Source organism: Athene noctua, chromosome 6 (assembly GCF_965140245.1).
Source record: "Athene noctua chromosome 6, bAthNoc1.hap1.1, whole genome shotgun sequence".
Lineage (NCBI taxonomy): Eukaryota > Metazoa > Chordata > Aves > Strigiformes > Strigidae > Athene > Athene noctua.
This window is the reverse complement of record NC_134042.1, coordinates 7,661,143-7,681,093: the sequence shown is the minus strand read 5'-3', so window position 1 is coordinate 7,681,093 and position 19,951 is coordinate 7,661,143. Positions and strand designations below refer to the sequence as shown.

The 19,951-nt window shown below is 38.4% G+C and overlaps 1 protein-coding gene across 1 annotated transcript in view; it reads right to left on the bottom strand.

Moving 5' to 3' along the window:
* EXT2 (exostosin glycosyltransferase 2) overlaps window positions 1-19,951 on the bottom strand; it is an 84,335-nt gene that overhangs the window by 46,144 nt on the left and 18,240 nt on the right. The gene's annotated exons all lie outside the window — the stretch shown is intronic.

The following is a 19,951-nucleotide window of genomic DNA, read 5'->3' as shown; positions in this document are numbered from 1 at the left end:
AACAGAATGAGAATACTTGAAGGAATCAGTTACTTTTCACACTTTTATCATGTTTTCCTCTTGAAAAATGTCAAAAGCAGTTTGACCATACAACAGAAGAAATTGCTGTTACATTCAGTTTTGCCAAGGCAAAGGAATCCACACGGCAGCTCAAGAGCCAAATAAAAGCATCGAGCCTATAAAGTGGAACTTAGAAGTCACTTTTTAACATCAATATTAGAGACAGCTGATTAGTTAGAGAATTCCAGTACTCATGAACCCTACCAAACTAATACCTTCCCACATCTTCCAAAAACCAAATATTATTTGAGTAAATATTAAGATTTTTACATAAAAGTACATGCACGTGCCCATTTGCTACAATAATTAATCTAGGCTGATTTACAACACAAGCAGTGTAAAACTGCTAAAATGTGATTTTCTTACAGACAGATGCACTGAATTTCACAGATGAGTCATTTTCAAGCAAAGGTCCTGTTTGGCAAGTTTCAATCTTGTCCCAGTTTCTGCACAAGACAGAAATGCTGGAAGAAAAGCAGGGTTTGGGAATGAAAATGCTGACTTATCTGATTCTCTGTTAAGAGACATAAACATACTTTTTAAATGCCTAGAACCATCAAATGATCCTGTAGGACCCCATCCAAGCCAGAAGGAAACACACTTTGCCAATAAATGTAGTTCAAGAGTTTTGGCCCAAGAGATAAGAATTTTTTCAACAAAATTTTTCTTTAAGAAACCCCAGCATCCTGAAGTGTCCAAAAGGTAATTTAATTTGCATTCTCCCTGTGGTTCATTATCAACTATAAGAGTATGTGTTTGCATCTAGGTAACAGAACAATTAAAAAACATTTTTTCATTAATTGGAAGCTTTAGAAGCTTTCAGACCAAGAATACAACAACTGAAGAGAACACACAAATTTGAGCAAGTGCTATTCTACTCTTGCTATGGATTCCTTAAACAACAAAAAGGCTCTACAGACAGGGTGTTTTTAATCACGTGCTATGAGAACATAAAATATTATTATTTAGCATATTAAGTTATTGAAGGAGTACAAAGTTTCTGCAGGTACAGACTTTAAGATGAACCAAAAATAACTCTCATTTAGATGTTGTTTACAAGTTGCCAGTTCTCTCACTGCAGGTCATTACTTTTTACTAGAAGACAGAGTGATTCCTACATATACACTTTGTGCTGGAGCATTCCTAGGCTAAATAACAGTGTACAGGAAAGATTACAAATACAGAAAATGAAAAATTCACAAGATAACTTACACATATTCAAGCATATACCACCCTGTACTTTACTCTGAGTGTAAACTATGGGATTCAGAACTAAAGACCTGTTGTGGAAACACTGGCCCTAAAAATCTACTCTGTGGGTATTTCGTAAAACAGCTTCTTCAGAATAGATTTGTAAAAATTTAAAATGAAAAAATCCATGTTACCATTAAAAAAGCAAATTAGGAAAGAGGTAAGTGCTCTCTTACTTTTATTGTGAGAAAACATTAACAACCATAAGCCTTACTATTTCAGAGTATTTCAAAATTTTATTAAAGATACTGATGAGTATGTTCAAAAACTACACTTCTCTGGAGCTTGTCATCCAGAGAGAGTGCAAAGCAATTTCATTCCAGGATGGAATCACTATCCTCTCCTTATTTCTCTCCCTGGTGGAACTTAACAGCTGGATAATATGCCAATTACCAAGAACACAGAACAAAACGCATATTACATCCAACTGTAAAAGCAGAAGAACTATATAAACAGGTAAGAATAATGTCTGCCATCCTAAAACACCATCACAGTTAACCTCTCAAGTATCCTAAATAAACAAGAGTAAGAACACGAGATTTCAAATTTCATTTTCACATTAGACAACAGTTTAGAACCAGTACTATAAGCAGCACTAAGTAGGAAGGCTAAATTATTTTATGTAGCCTTCTAACATATAACTTTATAAAGCAATTAAGTAGATATTGTGTGAAATACACACAGGGCTGTGTATTTAATTGTTATTAAATAACAGCATTCCTATTGCATTCTAACTCTACGATTGTTTATTAATACTGTAATATCTGTTATCTAGCTTCATAACCATCAAAGCTGGTTTTCCTCCTTCAGCAAAACTAGGATGGATCTGGCCTACCTTCTCTTTGTCGAAAAAATATTTGCAATGTCAGGCAAGTTTACACCTTTATAGCAGAAGCAAAACTGGAGAAGAGGGCAGAGAGAGTTTACTTTTTATAAACTAATATTTATGTAATTAATTTTTTGTAAAGAGCTAGAAAATGTTCCCACAGTTGGTTGCGATTTTTTGGAACTGTGTTTCTTTAAGGCAGAACTCAAAACCTTCTAAGGGGATTCGAAGTCTCCAAACAGATGTTTCAGGGTCTCATTACTTCCTCCCCACCTTGTTTGCTTTTATAAAGCAGAACTGATTAGCATGGGTTGCTAGTGTCTGCTGCTCAGCATGCTAAGTCACTAAACATTTTGGGAAAGTCTTCTATTGGGATGGTGTATGTCAATTCCATTTGAAATGTATTTTCTGCTCTACTTGGTGTGGTTGAGAAGCTTATGTGGGAATGTAACAAATATGTAGGGGGGATAAAAATCCCATGCACATGTTTGGGATACAGGAGAAAAAACACACAACACATCCTCCCACACAAAAAAAAAAAAAAAAAAGACAAAAAAAGAGATATATCTGTTCCTGACTCCTATGCCAACTTCCTTAGCATTCTTACATAGAAATGGACAGCTCAGGAAAAACTCTTTTCTGTATCTATGAATTCAGAAGACTAAAAGTTATATACTCTAAAGTAGGTTTAATACACTGGGAAATATTTGTAAGGTATGGCAATAGTAACATAGTAATTAGATCTACCTGAAAGCCTTTCAGGATCTTGAAATAAATGATGCATAATTACAGATCTTGTCTTCCACACAGCATTGATTATACAGACTCTACAACTACGATATGGTCAGGCTACCATTCCTTTCAACTTGAACTGAAATTAAACTTCTAGTACTCTAGTAGTCTGCTTGATGAGGTTTCAGAATTTTCTAAGGAAACATGCTATGTGGACCACAGATTTGTAGAGAATGCTAACTTTGTATACACCTAAATATTGCTTAGGTCACAGGCAATCTAAACTGTAAACAGAGATCAAACCTGTACTTTGTGCAACTGCCAAAACAACACAGATGAATATATGTTAACCTATGGGATCTTGTTCTGGCTGTATGGCTTACCAGGAATTGCAAACAGGTATTTAAGAAACACAGCTTCTCTTCCCATTCTAAATTTCTAGATAAATAGAAAATCTAGGATAGATCTAAGATGAAAGACAGAAAAGCATTACTTTCTATAACAGTTTTGCCAACATGTGGAAAAGTCAAATGTAGAGTACTGAATGACTTGACTGAGAATGAGAAATACATTATATTACTGGGTTGTCCAATGGATTGGAAGTGACTGGAATCTCTTATAATACAATAGATTCCCCATGAAATTAGTTCACCCGAATTCAATTTCTGCAGAAATTTTTACAAAGCCAAGACAGCTTCACTATAAAAGCCAAAGACTGAAGGAAACAGAGACCAAACTCTCCCCTCCCTCCAAGCAGTGGGCTCTGCAGACCAAGGTCACAAACACTGGCATGCCAGTAAATAGTTCTAAGTATCCCTTCCTTCGTCCCCACTCCACTTCCAACTGCTGCATCCTCACTAGATCAGCCATGAAAAACCACCACTTTCTGGTGGTTAAAGGCTAAAATTGCTTAATGTACTGTAGAAGTATTCATTCATCTCTACAAATACATATGCACGCCTTGAGGAACACGAGCAGTATCTGTAAGACAGAAGAAAAAGTTTAGTAGCTTTGTTTCTTCCTTGTAACTGTAGATGGTATGGGAAATTTTGTGTTGCTTCAAACAAGTAAGCAAGCATCCAAGTGAAAAGTTCAATTCCACTTGTTTTCAGTTCAGGATTTTGTTCAAGTGGACTACAAAGAAACTAAACTGACAATACTCAGCACATACTGATACAGGCAAGAGGTTAGGATGGAAACAATCGCAGTTATTTTCATAGGAGGCAACAGGCAGCACCACACAGCCATAGGGTAGCCTACTCACAGAAAGTAACATTTATTTAGGTAAGGTGTTATTTTCCTTAGAAATAAACACACTTGGGGGCCTAGCATCTCTTTATAAGCTCTTTACAAGCCAGCATAGAATCAGGTTACAGAGCCCATTCTATAATGTTTATAAGTTCTAGTGTTAATGCCACTAATGGTGCTCCAGTGTAGAGTGCAAGTCAGATCAATGTAAATCTTTTGATTAGTTTGTGAAAAGAAAAACACTGGGCATGAGGCAAGGAAAGGAATACTTTCTGTAACATTTAGATCAAGGGGAAAACAGCTCATGAAAGGAACCTTCTAGCCTCCTGTTTTTTCACAGCCCATGATTTGGTGGGAGTTGGTAAAGTTAGCAAAAGGGGAAAAACAAGATTCGCAAAAGTGTAGTAAAAGTTAACTGCCCATAAACCACCACTTCACTCAGCTTTTAGGTCAGGCGCCATGATGCTGTAAGATTTTGCCCCACTGCAGGAGCTCAGCATTTCCAAAATGCCTTGAAAAGGTTTACGAGGCCTTGAAATACAACCATTTTCACCCTGGCTGCCGTGACTCAAATGCTTTCCCTTCTCAACGGCTCTTGGTGTTCCTGGTTTTTACTCCCTGACCAGCTGGGTTCAGGAAGTCTGGTTGAAGAAAAGAGAGTAGCCTAGCTGCTGCAGCAGCACTGGCCTGGAAGCTTAGATCTTACTTGTAATCCTGGTTCTGTTACTTATTTACAGATAAATGCTTGACATTAATTAATTTGGCTTCTTGCTTCTACTTCAGCCTCTCAGCAGTATGTGTAATATTCAACTCACAGAGATATTGTGAGACTTAACCATTCTAGACCTTTCAGATTCTGAGGTGAATAGAAGAACAGAATTTAACTTTATCCTCTCGTTATTTGTAAAAAGAAACCTTAAATTAATAAAACTAATATTTATCTAGCCAATGCTACTAAAGTAACTGCCTGTGGCAACCCTTTGTTAAAATATCTACCTTCAGCAGAGATATAAAAGATCTCACAAGAAACACCTACAGCTCTGCTGCGCATTTAACAGCTCTGGGTGTGGAAGTTCATCCACTAAGAACTTCAGGCCCTTAAGTTACATGGGATACTGTAAAATAATCAAATGTTTTATAAGTTACTGAGACTTAACAAGTTCTTGCCCATCAAGCAAGCTACTACAATTGGTCATAGGCACCCCTCCTTTCAGTAGGATTAGACAGGCCACTGAGGTTCAAGATAAACTGAATTATTGTATATTTGCCCCATATTAAAGATGCAGATGAGGGTAGCTGATGATATCTAATAATCAGATAGCACGCTTGAGTTCTCAAGCCCCCTATCCCTCCCCAAGGTAAAATGGAACTGAAGACAGAGCATAAGTTCCTCCTTTGGAGAAACAAGCATTTTATAAAAAGTTTCCCAATACAAATTTTGGGTTCGGACTAAGGAACCTATAACCTCAAATTCCCACATTTTTCTGCCTATGAACTGTAGTCTGCCCCCTCTTTCTTGACTGCTTTACTGTTTCTACAGCTGGTTCCCTGTTCCAACAACTTCCTTGCTGATCACACATAACACTTTGAGTATGTAGTTCTTCATCAAAGGTGATACCAGAGGGGTCAGCTAAAACCAGTGCCATCTTTGTTTCTTTACACAGGCTTACAAGAAGTCCTCAGAAGACTTTATACTGTTAAGAATTAGACAGCAATTTGTTCTAGCAGGTAATTTGTTTCTAGAAAGCGTGAGAATTTGGGTTAAAAAAAAAGTGCTTATTGCTAAGAGACCTGAACCAAATAATACAATCAAGTTCAATCCACCTAAAGCTGGCTGGCTCAATTTTCTCTCTGTAATCAGTGTGGGAAAAAAATAGGGTAATTCAGAGGGAAATCTAGAGCTCTGGTACCTTAAAATACCTCCTGAACAATGTGTTCTCCTCTCATTAAGGGAGCAGAGAGTACAGAGTAAGTGACTAGCTGTGGGCCATGATCCTTCTTCCTCTTAAAGCCTTATATTCAAAAATGCTCTGAGGGCCCTCTTATTTTCCCAGAGAGGCACGAAGATTTGAAATGAGAACAAACAAGCATGTAGGCTACATTTTTCAAAAATAATTCATGTGTTTCAGGCTACAGAAAAATATAAGACAGTCATGCTCTGAAAAGTTGTCTCACTTTTGGGGTGCCACTACAATTACCCAAAACTGGAGGTCACCTCTTTAGAAACTGCAATCTGAAAGTAAAAATTAGATTCTTGTTCCCATACATACACTAGTATGTAGGAACATGAAGAGGTAATCCATTAAACCAATGGAATACTGGTAAAATCATGCTAACTTGCCAAAAACTAAAAAGTTTTCTGAATTATTCTCATGCTTTATAGAAGATCAGATTAAAAGCACCTTTCAAATTTGACCTAGGCTGGTTGTGTTGTGTCTGTTTGTCAACAAGGACCTATCCAAGAAAAGCAGTAGTGTAGGCATTGTATAAGGACTGCTCGTAAGATCAGCATGACACTTTTAAAGCTAAAAAATGGGAGTAACAAGGAATTGAACTTTTGGAAGTGTCTGATCACTTCTGATAAAGACTAATCCAGAATTCAACACTGGGTTTTCCCAAAGCTCCAACCAGACGTTTCTCTACAAGGAAAAAGAGGAACGAGCAGTAGAACAAGGCAAGGCACATACAGTCGTTTCCAGTTATCTAAGGTTTGCTTCTAATGGAACATGACAACGTCCTTCTAATATTGTTTCTGAATTTTCATTCCATCTTTCAACTCTTATTTCTGAGCTATGCGTGATTCCCAAGTAAAGCCCTGAAAATACAACTTATATGAGTGGCCTACAGAGGAATATTCCTTAATTAAGAGACACTTCCACAGGATGAGCAAGCAAAACAATTTGTATCATTACAGTCCTATATTTTAAGAAAGAGATTCTAGATAGACATTTTGTGGTGCTGGTTTTTATTGTAGTTCAGTCCCAAAAAATATCTCTTCAAAAGTAAAGCAGTAGGTGGATTTAATCACCTGGCTTAACATTCTCCACTGTAGTAATTTCAGCCATGAAACAAGGACATTTGCCTACTTCAGATACAACAGTGAAAACTAAGTCTTTCCACTATCCAAATTTCTTTTCTTTTTCTTTTTGAAGATGCCGATTCACAAGGGGACAGAGGTCAGAGTTCAAAACACTAGTCTTACCATTCGGATACCAGCCACTTGGGAGTAACTCACTTCTACTGGCTCTCGTTTTATTGCTGTAAACTACTTGACAAATGCTGACTCATAAGAGCTAAGGGTAAAGGAAAATGTTAATGTAAGCTCAGATACTAATCTTAAGCTTCTTGCACTGCAGTACTCCTTAAGCTCTCCTCTTTGGTGCTTTAAAAAGAATCACTTTTATCAATTATAGTAATCCATATGTACACCACCACACACTATGCATGAATGAGAATGGTTCTTTGCAGCTTGAGTTAACAGTTTGAGTCTTGCTTCCATACTTTCACAAAATTTGGGGGGGTTGGTTCTTTTGGTTTGTTAGGGACTTTTTAAGGTTTTAATCTTCTCTTATGAACAAGAGCCTTATTCTGCTTAGAATCTGGCTCAACTACATGACACAGAAGCAGCTATTTTCAATAGAACAATTCTCATTCTCTCTCTTGAAAGGGTAACATTTTATACGGTTTTGAAATCCTGCATTATCTTGACCCCTAAAATACAGATTTCTGCTATTCCTTGTCCTAGTGACAGTAACACAAGACTTGAATAGATAAAAATACCACTTAGTACTCGTGTTCTCCCCTCCCTCCATATATTTCTGCACCTCAAACTTGCTTCTTTGATTAATGAGCATGTCAACTTCACAACTCTGTTGCAGAAGGCAACACTGCGCCAGCCAGGAAACCTGACTTACTGCCCTGGCAGCCTACAAATCCACTGCCAAATTACATTTCAGTTAGGGTGCCAACAAATAGATACCAGCACTACGAGCAGTAAGGAACCACCCCATTCTCAGCTGTGGCTGGGAATACTGTCACAAAGCACTGAGACCAAGACAGCAAAGAAAGCAGCAGGATGAAGAAAAAAAGCGAAGTGTCATACTTAAACCTTTAAAAACATGTAATAATGGCTCCCATTTACTGAATTCCCTTTGCTCCCAAAGAGTTTTCAGTTCTGTCTTCATATTTACAGGCAAATGACATGTGTTGACACTGCAGAAATAACACAGCTGTAAGAGTAATATAGATCCTACTCTGGCTTCCAGATAGACATATCTACATAATCATCACTGATAATGATGTAAAGACACAAAAAATACCCCACTCCCTTCCCTTCAGTTTCCAGGAATTTGCAGGGCTCCCTAATTACTCCAATTTCACCAGGCTGTTACTGTGAAGAGGCAGGCACACCTAACCTGAGTAGTCAAAATTACTTAGATCTGTATCATCCATTCTTTTTATGATAAGTTTATCCTCTGTGCAGTCGCTGTTAACACAAAACCAGACCAACAGTGAGCTAGGCTTACGCTATCGTTGATTCAGCAGCAGTCTAGAAAATAACAGAAAACAAATATGTGTATGTAATTTCAGGGAACATTTAACTACTGTATGACCACAAGGTTGGGGGGGTGGGAGGACGTTTTAGCCACATTTCTTGACAAATGACGGACAGCTCCTGAAACTGAAAGCAATAGGTTTCTAGTCCTAGGGGTATTGCCTTCAAATATGTCTGTGTTCTCAGGGTAGATCAGTTTTCCCTGCTGCAGGCATCCTGCTGAGAAGTGAGGTCCCAAGCAAAACACAGGAATCTGACTGCAAGCCTTTGAGGTGGCAGGAGCCAAGGGAGGTTCAAAGACAAGGCTGGCTGGTGGGCAGCACCTCTGAGTATTGCCGAGGTTAGAGGTTAGTAAAGCAGGAGCCACTGGCCAATAAAACAGTGTTTGGAGAGCCCACTCTACAGATAAATTGGGGATCTGTTTACACCTTTCCCAGCTTTCTGAGTTACACACACTGATGCTTCCCACTGTGATCTTGTCCTATGTCCACCAGCATCTCCCCTCCTCAGCAGCTGCCCTGCTCTCTGCTGGTTGGCTTTATAACACGGCTAAAGGATGCTTGGAAACTTTTAATCAGCATCCAGCATCAAAAATAAATAAATAAAAGCACAACTGCTTTTATTTGTGTCAACTGCTGCAACAAGATCTGTCTTGTTTGAGATTTCCCATGACTGCCGTAGTAATGCTGGGAGAATAGAAGCTTAAATTCCCTTGATTAGAGAAGCTAAACACAAAGCAAGCCCAGTGCCAATCACACACATGAAAGGATAGCTTTTTGAAGCAAGGGAAAAGAAAAATCTAGGTAGGGTTACCACCATACTATAGCGGTCAAGAATCAGCACATACCTCAATTTCAGAGCTTAAGCTCTATACCAGGAAGAACTTGCCCATTTGATGAAGACAGGCTTTGCTCAGTTTCCTGCAAGCTACATAGTTCTATTTTATATAAGCATAAACATACACATACCCACATACACAGAGTTCTCAACATTGGACAGCTTTAACCACAGACATTACTGCCAGCATTGCTTGAATACAGATATATCTTACTGACTTCTATGAGGATAAAAGCTGACAGACTGGCAGTCATGGGGGTTTTTTCCATACCTACAGGAAAAATTCAGTTTAGGATATGGTGATGCTTTCTTCCTCCACACCTTAAAAATAACTGACTCAAGCTATGTAAAAATACCTCATCCTTCATTACTCAAACTGCGCATGGCTGTCTGATGAAATAAAGTGATTAATAATTGCTGGTTGTGATAATATGTAGTGGTCCCACTGCAGTGGGGCAGGATTGAAAATAATTTTACATGGACAAAATCAGTGATAGACCCCAACAAGTTATTTATTTCTTCTTGGAAATCATCTGAAATAGCATGCTAAAGAAGAATATTCTTTAGCGCATGAAGCCAAATTTTGTAAAAAAGAGATGTAATCTCAAAGATAAACATTAAAGCTTATTATAGAAGTCCTTGCTACCCCAAAAGAGATGGGAAGTACACCACTGAGCAGCATTTGCACATTTGTCCTGTATTAACTTTTTGCTTCACCTGAAGTATTAAAAATGTGAGGAAGGAGTTGCTTTCCCTCTCCCCTCAATACACATATAACATGGCACTTACAATATATGTAATTCCCCTTTCAGGAGATCCCCTGAAGCACTGGCTACTAAGCACTGGTAGGCACCAGCTGAGAAACAAAGCAAGTGGTGAGAGGAAGAGCACAGAGCCTGGGCTTGGTGCTGCTAGACTACTGAAGCACTTCAGACAGTTGCTTAACGAGCATCACATGCATGCTCAGGCTTAACCTAATCACCAGATTCAGGAGAGTTTTTCCCAATGCTTCATCAGGCACCATTGATATTTTTTGCCTTTGTTTGCTACAGTGTTGGAAAACATTCCATGGTAGACTGGTCTGGGTGGGTAGGAACCAAGATAAACTGTTCTGTGGACCCCCTGGGACCAGAACTCCATTACCAGTTAAGTCTGGTTGCAGGTAACTATTTCTTAACCATAACCTAACAACTTCTATTCATGATTCCCTACCCCACTGTTAGTATCCTAGAATACACACGCCTTCTATAATCCTCCTCTGCAGAGCATCTGTACAGAATTGAGCCACCAGTACAGAAATTTATTCAAAGACAGCTAATGCCAGTTGCCATTTTCATTTCTAAAGAGCACTGAAACTTGTCAGCTAATGGAAAAATAAGGAAAAAAAGAAAAAATAAAAAAAGGAGCAGAGGGGAAAGGAAGGAGCCAACCCCCAGATACAAGTTACACTGTTTGCAAGCCAAAGGGCGTTATAGTATATTCCCAGCACAGCCCATTTTTTCCATTTGTAGCAGATACATAATTTTACTATATACGGGCATCTAAGAAACTGCTATATATCTGCACAATTTGCAGACAAAGATTAAAGGAAAAGATATCTAAAGATTATCTGGCAGCAGATGGTTTCTCTAGAACATGTCAAAGCTTTGTAACTTAAAAACCAAACATTCCTACTGTGTTGTAAGATACATTTGATTTAATCATTAAAACAGGATCCAGGACTTCTAAATTCCATTACTAATATTATAATTGGACCTTGTACAAGTTATTTATGCTTCTATCCACGTATCAGTAAAATGGATACAAGACCAAAGTGTATTTACTACTACTATTTAATATACTCACATGCAAATTACTACAGCAATGCAGTGTATTTATACTACATAGATAAATGCTAAAATTCGTAACACTTCCAGTAATTAAGGGTTAAGTGAAGCAAGTGAATTTGATAAAGAAATGTGATGTGGTACAGACTAAGTAGCAGCAGAGGGAGAGCACAGGGTAACAAAGAATGAGTGGAACACCAGGAGAGATGCTTAATCATCCATTTATCTACAGCTAACTGCTTCATGTGCATGACACAGAACATTTTCAAATATTCTTTCTAAAAGGAAGTATGTGCTTTTCCAATTTTTGGATCATCTGGGTTTATCTGTAGTCTGTCCAAGCTGTGTATAGCAATCTGCAAAGGGTAAGTACCCAAAGTTCACTTTGAAACAACATACAGACTCTTGAAATACAGATTCTTAAAATCTAATCTTAAGAACAAAAAAAATGATAGTCTTAAAATAGCATAATTTCCCTCTTACAGTTGAAGTTTAACCTTTTGTTGTTTAGAGACTGCAAACCTAGATACAAAGGCAGCAAAACTGCATCCTACAAAAATTATTCATTGTGGTGCTGGTTGCTCTCAAATTTCTGAGCTCTTTCCCAGAGATACCGTGAAGACCACTCTGTAATACAACAAGCATGAAAACAGTTTTATTCATTCTAGAAAGCAACAGGGCAGGACAGACAACAGAAAAAAAAGAAATCTAGGGTAAGTATACTCTCCACACGAAATGTAGAAGGGAGGGGGGAGCAATGAAAGTCACATATATAAATGCCAAGGATTCTACAACTCCCCTGGTGATCCTGGCAGTAAGCCAGGAAAAAGTTTTCTCTTTCCTTTGCTGTTTGCAGCAACAAATCTTTTCTCTGGGGGAGGGGTGAGAGGGCTGGAACTAACTTCACTGCATCTGATAAGATGGCAAATTGTCCAGGCCTGACATTTATGGTGGACCCGGAGCTCCACTGAAGCACTCTGGGAGGATTAAAGCAGGGTTAGCCTCCCCAGTCACACTCCTTAAAATGCTACAAACAGCAGACAGATGAAAGTTCATTTAAATTTGACGATGATGAGTCTAAAGAACCCTGAGACAGAAGCTGTCCCCTGGCAGGGAAAGAACTGCAGCTCGAAGCTGATTATTCTCATTGAAAGGACTTGTAAAAATCAAACTATGCTCAAAGAGCTTCCAGTGTCCAGACATTGAAATGAAGTTCTGTTTAATGGGCTAACAAGAACTAAATCCCATCTCCTTTACGTGAGCTGCACCACCCACTGGAACTCCACCACCCATTTGCTTTAACTCTATCCAGGACTGTTTCACTGTACGAATGGGATGTTTCACACACCGGCAGTGATTGCCTGGAGCCAGCAGAAAGGCTCATATAGCTGTCAGCAAGCTGATAAGAGCTGAAATTACTCTACAGAGCCCTCTTTAAAGAAGAGCCAAAGAAGCACATTAAATGAAATGGAGGAGGGGTCTGAAAAGCCAGCCACTCATGTTGTTTTAACGTGGCACTAAAACAAGTCATTGATTTATGCATGTGTCTTCAGCTCTGTTTGACCCAGAGTCTGAACTTTTCTTCAGGTCAGGGCTGAGGCACATGGGATGTGCACTAGAAAAACCCTAATAGCTTGTCCAGGTATTCCGACTGTGGGAACAAACACTGAAAACTACACATTTTCTATCCACGTTTTTCAAACTGAATTTACATCCCTTTTTTAATTGTCCACACGGGCTGAAAAGACAGGAGGTTGTGATTATCTGAAACTTTCATAAAAATCAAGAATGCTGCGTGGCCACTAGTTGAGACAGTATCTTGTGGGGCTTCAGGAAAGTGAATTATCCATTCATACAAAGGAAGAGACCATGTATCATTGTCAGTATTCTCTCACTGAAGTGTCTGGCAGCCAGTGAAGTTCAGATGCATTTCAAAACCCACCGATGATCGGACAAGGTTATCCACAACATATTATAATACCCGAGTCCTGAAGCTGCATCACTGCAACCACACCAGCTCTAACCAAATAGCCTTCTGCTCCTCTATTCTGCCTCTGACAATGGTCTGCAGCAGGTAACTCAGGAACCCCCTCACCAGACACAGCACACCACTTCCCCAAAGTACCCTCTGGCCTCCACAAGCACCTCAGGAACTTCCTAAGCCAGAGGGTATACCTTTGCATTCACCTCTGACAGATTTTTCCTCTCTGGATTTCTTCATTCACCCTTTACACCAATAAAAATCCTTCACCCGCACAAAACGCTGAAGCAGTGAGTCACACGGACTACCTAGTAGTTCTGGGAAAAAACATCTCCTTTTTTATTATTTATTTTTAGACCAGATTTCCAATAATACAACCCCTAGGGAACATCAAATTAAATTGCATCAAACAATGCTGTCATGCCCATTCACTTCCCTCAAGACCTTCTTATTTCATAGTTCTGTATTATAAATTTTGCTCCTCATCTTATCCCCACTCATTTATCTTCAAGATCATTAGTGTTTAATCCCTCTTCTCTTGAAACCTCTGATCACCCTTGTTCCATTATATCCTTTTTAAGATAGGAAAACTATAGCTATGAACTGTATTCAGAGTGCAGACATACAACAGATTTATGCAGTTGCATAGTATTTCCCATTTTGTTCTCAACCCCATTCTCTAAAAATTCTTTATATTACTTTTTTTGACCACAACTGACCAGGAAACTTCTATTTTCATATAACTATTTATTACAGCTCTAAGAACTCTTTTCCAAGTGACTGCAGCTAGTTGACAGGCCATCACTGCCTATGAGAAGATTGTTTTGCCTTTCACATATCCCCTTTCTCTAATCTGTAGTGAATTTTGTTTGTCATTTTATCATTTGGTCATGCTAGACCTGAATTTCTTTGGCCTAAGATGTGCCAGTTCCAAATAAAACTCTTCCCAAAGCAGAATCATTCATAATGGGTAGCTGTAAGTGGTTTTTCTATTACTGTTAGCTTGAGCTGCAAATTTTCCCTTAAAGGCCATGTTCTTCTGGGGCACTCATCTTCTACGCATTTTATGGGATTTATCATCTCCAAGATCTCCACCTTTCTGTAAGTTTGGTTGAAACCGGACAATAATAGAAATGAAGAGAAATCAGCATGCATATTGTATGTGATCAGACCCTTGTTTCCCTAGGAAACCAGGATGAAAAGAATTCCTGCACTCAAGAACACTAGCTCTTCATTCTTATTCCATTACAGCTCACAGTCATCCAGTCTTCCAGACTAGATATTAATTCAGAATTTTTATTTTTGGGAGGTGAGAAGGGTTATAAATCGAAAAGGAACAGGCACACAAAGCCTTTTTTTGAAAATAAACTCCTCACCTAAAATCCATTCAGTGAGAAAGAATGCCTAAATAAACAGAGAAATAACTCTTCTATTCCCCTTCTGATCCTACGCCTTAATGAGACTGTGTTAAGACTTCTGAGTTGTTATTTAGTGAGGAAAAGCATTTACAAATGTCTGTATATTCAGATAGATTCATCTCATGAAAAGAAAGGAAAAAAAAGCACAGGGGATCAGATGTAAGTTGTGGAAAACTTTTATGCAAGTTAAAGACATTTATGTATCTACTACAGTGGTGAAATATGTTTCTAGAGATCAGTGAGCTTTCAAAGCAAAATGCTAGAAAAAAAACTCGGTTGGGAGGAAAACTATACAAGGTATGGAATAAACAGATACCCGCAAACTTTTGTTTTGCTTTTTTTCCTTTACCTGTTTCACTCTTCTTCAGGAGCAAGAGGAAATTTCAAATGTCACTCTCTATCATACACGGTTTTTTTCTTCTATTTCTTGCCCCCCCACTTCTACAACTTCGCTGTTATCTGGGTGTTGGTTTGTGGTGCAGAGAAAATGAAAGCATAAGGACGCAGCATAAAGTCTGCTGGATCAGTAGCTGTGCAGCTGAGCTGCTTATTGACTTGCCTCTGGGTACTTCAGTCAGTGTTTCAGACTCCATATGGAACTATTTGTGAGAGGGGGATGGTTCAAGGAAGCTTCAAAGAAAACGAGAATGACAACAGTACTGTAGAAAACAGACAAGACAGCAATCCCAGAGATGCAGAAGTTTCATCCAGACTGCTATTAATTTTAGCAGCTCAAGTAGCAGAGGCTCTTTTTGATGGTCAATCTGTTGGAGTTTATAAGAGCTATCATATGCTAGTCTCCAGTTCTCATGGACACAGGCAGTACATGTAGTACTGAAAATATGTCACATTTTTTTCACAACAGTGTAGGCTAGGCTATGAGCACAGAAACTATTCCTTTTCTGAGGAAAGACAGGAAACTGAACCAGGAATTGCTGACGGCAAAATGGCCTGCAAGTTTGACCGATAAAAGCCTAAGTTAATATGGCTAATCACCAGAGATCTCAGCACAATCAGGTGTAATGCAGGACAGTAGACATTAAATCTGCTTTCCCACACTCCAGCTCTGCTCTAACCAGTAAGGCTCTATCCTGGTTTATACCATGTACTGTCTGACAAAACAGTTGACCAAAACAAAGTTGTATTTTAGGAAGTCACAGCCCAGGTCATACCAGCTGTAGATCCAAGAAGATGGTGACTCAAACCTAAAGCACCTGCATTTCATCTTCTTCATGACAGTATTGTATGATGATCACAATCAGTGTACAAACTATAAGAAAATATTTTCAAATACAGTTTCTTATATATTTCAAATGTAGTGACTTCTCTTTAAGAGACTTCCTCTCTTCTCCAGCAGATGTACAACTAGAAGGACTTCCAGAAACAAAGCAAAAATTAAGCATAGAGAAAAGTTCACTCATTAAAAGCAGACAACCTACCTCAACTTGAAAAAAAGTTACAGATACATACGTGTGTATATATATATAAAAACCTTGATGCATGAGCTCCAGAGAATCAACTGTGATAATATACTGCAAAAAGAGTACCTAATCAACAAAGAAAACTGTCAAGCTAACATTTACAGTAAAATTTATTTTAATTGTGAGGTTTTCCAACTAAGGATAAGAATCCTGTCATAACCAAGACAACCACTGAAACCAAAGTAGTTGTACCACAAGGCTCCAATCCCACAAATGTTATCAGACTCAGGAAGTCTGAAGAGTATGATGAATGCATGCTTCATCCTACTAAAAACCAGGAGAAATTTAGAGCAAGTATTTGTTCTGTTTGGCTAAAAAGAGGATGATCTCAACCATACTCATGTCAGAACATGTCAACTGGTTTCTTAATTTACTGACAAAATACATTAATTAGCAGGTACTGGCAAAGCATGTTTCACAAGTCTGTATCAAAAAACGTTGTTTCCCCTAGTGGAATTTTATGTGCCACAAAACCAGTTTTTGACATAAAACCTAAACACATACTAACTGCAAAGGAAACAGTGAGATGTAAAAATATTTTCATACCAATTTTAAAAAAAGCTCTTTGCAAAGATCACTTTTTCCTCATTTTAACACCAGTTATAGACCAATCTTTCTGTAGCTGTTATATCAAACTCCAAGTGTTTCACAATGTAAAAACAAGAAATAACATGATCATTCTGATCTAACTATCTTTGTTTCTACTGAAAGGGAATGAAAGGGCTCAAATAAATTAATTCCTAACAACTGTTAAGACTAAACTGTGATGTATGAAAACTTTGCTTGTGTTTTGCTTCATTTGTTTCTCAAGGACTAACTCCTCAACTGTTTCCTTAGGTCTCTTTGTCTGTTTAGGTAAGATTGAAACGCTTGTTAGGCTCCCTACAAAAATCACAGATAGCAGACTCAAGGGCTTCAGTGGACACGTGGGCAACTCCTACAATGAGATAAGGGGGACTCTAACAAAGAGACACGGAGACCCTGTTATAGGGAAACTGATTTTGCTGACTTAGGAGGGAGACACCTGGACTTTACTTCACAGCGCACACTCTGGAGTAAGTCAACTAACAAACACTGTGAAGACGACTACTTACTTCTTCCCCCGACCACCAAAGACCCTCACCTTATTTTCACTACGCATGCTCAGATTATACCAATGAATTCCAGGAACTCATTAACAAACGACACCCCTTTCTAGGAAAACTAACGAATAAGTATGATTTGTATGTAAACTGCTGTCCCTTACTAATTCTTGTGAGCCCTCATGGTGAAGAATCCCCAGGGCGACCCCAGCGCTGCCAATAAAAGAATACCTGTGTAACAGTTACATTGGATTCTGAATGCTGAGTTAATTTCTTTGTTTCACCATCTAGTTAAGAGCAATGCTCAGTGCAAGCTAGAAAAGACTGGAAAAAAACAAACATACCACAAGATCAGTTTCAGTCAGTCGTCTTCCACTTGACAAAAAAGAAGCATCAAAATATTGCATATTAAGCATTATTATTTGCACTTGAAGCAGGAAAATGAAGTGCTTTAAATATTATTGAGAAATACGGGTTACTTGCAAAAATCTGAATATTTTGAAGCTTTTGTTGCCCTTCCATGGCTAAGCAGAATAAACAACTGCTATAGATCACATCTGAAACCATGTATAAATCACTCCAGTTCATCTGCAGATTCATTCTATAAATGGGTATTAGCTGAGTTCATTTTAGTAGTTCCTTGCCTGAGAAACAACATAGAGCACTTATGACAAATTCACTTTGCTTCTGAACTACCCTTAGCACCAGCCTCCTCAAAAGGTTTGTTCCAACTTCAAAATCTCTCTTCTCCTATAATCACTTTAGCTTTATTTTGTGAATCTTTATTCATTAATTCCTGTACAATGTCACTGAAGGGAAGATGATGAAAAAAACTGAGAAGACATTTTTGGCTAGCCATAAAGTCTTACAACACTTTCCCAAACCATTTAAATCGAAAGATAACAAGTGTGCAACTGCTCCCTACTGTGAGAGTCACGAGGAGGAAGGAAACAAAAATCTGTAGCACAAGTGGATCATTACTGCATATTTATCAATGAGGAATAGCAATCAGGTTACTGGTATTCCACACAATACCACTCACTAAGTACTTTTTCACCATATCCATAGCTGCACAGTAGAACTAAATATCAACAAGGGAATTTCACAGATGCTTACCAGGACTTTACCCTGTAAGTAAGGCTGATGGGACATGAACTGCATGGATAACATGTTTAAATATTCCCAATATGCAAACAGAAATAAATTCACAAAGACAAGAGAAAGACAGACCTTGTAATTTCATCTTAATACTCCTTCCACCAAAACACACAACTATAACCTCAACAAAAGCATGAAGATGTGAGAGGAAGCTTTTGAAAAACATACTTCCAACCTGCAATCATTAAAATCACAGTCTGCAATATGTTCAGTGATGCTTTGGACCCAATAACAGTGACTACTGCAAAACATCTCTAATACAAAAAAAAAATCATTCCAGACAGACTAGAATTGCATTCTCGGTAATAAAATATCTTCTATTTTAACTTAATTCTACAGAGTTATAGATAATACAGACAACTTACAGATCATCTGAATTAAGGTGGTTTTTGCTGGTTTGTTTCATTGTGAATGTCTGTGGGGGTTTTATTTGGGTTTGTGTGTTGTTTTGTTCAGGGGTTTTTTTTGTCAAGTGCATTCTCTGTAGAAGGAGCAACACTATCCTGAAATTATTTTTTAATGATATGAGTAAAATGGACATGAAGAAAATCAGTGTAACAGACTATTAATGTCAGATTTAAAGCTTTCTCAGGCAGAACTCCCTAGCGTTAACATCTCTACGTTAATGTCAGAGAAAAAAAGAAAATAAAGCAATATCGTGTTTTTAGGAGCTGTAACAGCAAAGCTACTTTTTCACTTGCCATTGCCGGTGGCAGCTTGGTGCTGTCAGTGGGCACGGCCAAAACGGTTCATTTGTGCGAAAGGACTAAGAGGAAGGAGACCCCTGATGGCTGATGCCATGGTTGCAGACTGTTCAGAGTGAGGTGAAACTGGCAACAGAATTCAGGCACGAAAAGAGATTTACTGCTAAATTTGAGTCTCCTTTCTCCACAAATATGCAGGATCAATATCCACTGTGCAGCTTTTAGCACTGGCTAGGTAGAAATAACTAGAGAGTTGCAGGCTACTCTCTGAAAAACCATTCCTTGGGTCACTTTTTACAAGGACCACAGAAAAGATGACTCCGTCACTAAGGCCGTGTAAAGGAATTTCAGAAATATGCCTTCACAATTCTTGTAGAAATCCGACTACAGAAACCCCATGCATCTTTAAAAGTTACCCAAGATCAGAAAGTTTACTTTTTCGCTACGTACCTATCTCTTCCTTTTCCTACACCTCAGTTCCTCATCAGTAAAAGCAATGATAAACACTATCTCCCTACCGTACAACAGTATATGCTCAGGTACAATAAGGTGACAGGGATGAAAGATCCTAGATACAAGTTTACAATACATGTTAACATCTTTTTGGTCAGACATTAAATGTAATCTATATATTCCAACCATAAGAAGAACAACATGGTTGAATCCTACTCCCCATTCTGACAACAAAACTCTTCACACCCCAAAGATACTCACATGGCTAACACGCCTCATCTGTTTAGCTGGCACTTTATGGGGGAGCTCTGGAATTAAAGCAACTGATGATAGTGTCCA